The sequence below is a fragment of the Tarenaya hassleriana genome, unplaced genomic scaffold (genome assembly GCF_000463585.1).
Source record: "Tarenaya hassleriana unplaced genomic scaffold, ASM46358v1 Cleome11, whole genome shotgun sequence".
NCBI lineage: Eukaryota > Viridiplantae > Streptophyta > Magnoliopsida > Brassicales > Cleomaceae > Tarenaya > Tarenaya hassleriana.
In genome coordinates, this window is record NW_010961290.1 from 205431 (window position 1) to 208006 (window position 2576).

Sequence of the window (2576 nt, forward strand, 5' to 3'; positions counted from 1 at the left end):
TACAAAATAAAAAACATACACATATATATACAAACATCTTATAATTATGTGACAACAAATAAGGGGTTTGTCATATCGTGTGGACAAAGGGTTCAGTGTTAGTTGGAATCCGAAAGTGGCCCTTGAGAGCTTTGACAAGTGGTATTGCATTTTGCATCTTCTTTGTGACTATTGATGACATTTAATTATATTGTTATTCGATAAAATATTGATTTTTTGTACTCACCTTATAGAATATCAATAATTTCTGGATAGGCGTTATCATGATATATAATATCAACTTTTATATTGTTTTCTGAAGGGTCGGACCAAACTTACCAGTGTTACCCTCTTATTCGTTGGCTACATTTTTATGTATTAATCTTCCTTTGGAAATATATATACCCAATGAGACGATGGATGGGAACATGCGTAGATCTCGCATATTTGACCTTGACGTTATTCAAAACAAATAATTACTTCATAACTCAATTATTTGTATGGTTAGTTCTCATACGAAGACCCAATCAACCTCTTAATTATAAAAAAATAAAAAATAAATGTACTGAAAAATGCTCTGTCCACACTTCATACATATACATTTGCAAATTTATATGTTTGTAATATACATGCATGCATTTTCATCCAAAAAAAATATACATGCATGATGCATGCATATACATACACTGGGTTTATATATACGGTCCCACACGCCTCCTCACACACATACACACATTTACATAGATAATTATATATAAGCAACACCCTCACCACCACAACCATTAATACCCCGTGGCGATTGATGTACGCACACGTGCGTAATCATTTTTAATTATATATATACACACGCACGGCTAGTGCCATGATGTAATTAAACATAATATCAATTTTGTTGAAACTACTGTATATAAAATGCCAGACTAGGTAAATAAAAACATTAATACCATTTGCATCAATTGTGTTCAAATATAAACCTAAAGTCATATATGCAAAACTACATTACCGAAAATGAATGCAGCCACGTCAGTAATTTTTAAAAGTCACATCTCACTAGTATTTTCGGACAATATACACTCTTTATTGTTAATTTATTTAGTTTTTTTAATCCAAATAAACATATTAAAATATATTATACGCTGTAAAATATTCGCTAATAATTTGTCTATTTAAAGATACTGTTACATTTTATAAATATTTACATAAAAATCTGGTTTTAATTTCAAATTGCCATCACTATTTTCTTAACGTCCGTCCCTGTATATATACGTGTGAGATCCGTATGTATACACGTACAAATACGTCCAAGTCGTCAATAGGGCGGGGACCATTTGATGCAAGGGAGAGAGTTTGGACCAATTTGTTTCGACGTCAACGTAATGCCAACCATTTCCGAACTGCAAGTTTTGAGAACCCTCTCGATGTTTCCAAAGGTCCGCCAAGCAACTTGTTCTTGTCCTAATCGAATCGAAATAATGGATTTTCTCTTTTTTGTTTTTTTTCCCTTGCTGGCGTCTGTATGATAAAACAAGAATCAAAACGGGAGGGATTTATCAACCTTTTTTATAAATGGACTGTCTGACCATTCCTTATAATTATTGCTCTCTTTAACAATTTACATGCTTAATAAACACATTTTGCATGTCTTCGAAATCTGACATCATACGATCTAGTTACTCTTGGTTACATTTATTTGATTTCACATTTCGTATATTTGATTTTCATGTAACAATTCGCGTTTACACAACGTTTTATTCCGTAATTAATGAACTCTGAAAACCTAATCAGTTGGTGAAAATTATTTTATCGACTCATAACCGATACTTATAAATGATTAGAACTGTAAATAAAGTGAACCCATATCATTTTTGTAATATGGGCCTACATTTACTAATAATTCAAGCCCATGTGAATTACATTTTTCTTAATTGGGCCTTTGTTCATATCTAATATTTGTCTCTGGCGGAAACAATAAGAAATGGGCTTGTTTTGTCGTTTTGTCGGAAGTGGTGGCGAAATAATAATATTTTGGGAAAATGACATTTTCCTACACCAACTTTGTAAAATGTGACTTTTTCCTACACGAATTTTTAATTTGACAAAAAATTATACCAAATTATCAAATGTGCCAAATTGATACACGAACTACCCAATTTAACTGCAATTTCCTACACAATCCGAAAATGGTGTTAAGTGTCCGTTAACCGCTGACGTGGCACGCCACGTGGCGGCTGACGTGGCACGCCACATAGATTTTTTTGCCACATCAGCATGCCATGTCATGTTTTTAAAAAAAAATTCCGAAAAAATATGAAAAAATCGATTTTTTTTTAAAATTTAAAATAAAATAAATAAACAGCAAAAAAAAATATACATATATATTCATATCTATATACAAATAAAAATATAAATATATATACAAAATAAAAAACATACACATATATATACAAACATCTATACAAATATATATATACATATACATACAAACAAATATATTTATGTATACATATACATATATAAACACATATATATGTATATATACATATGCATATACATACATACATACAAAATAAAAAAAAATCACACACATATATATATAT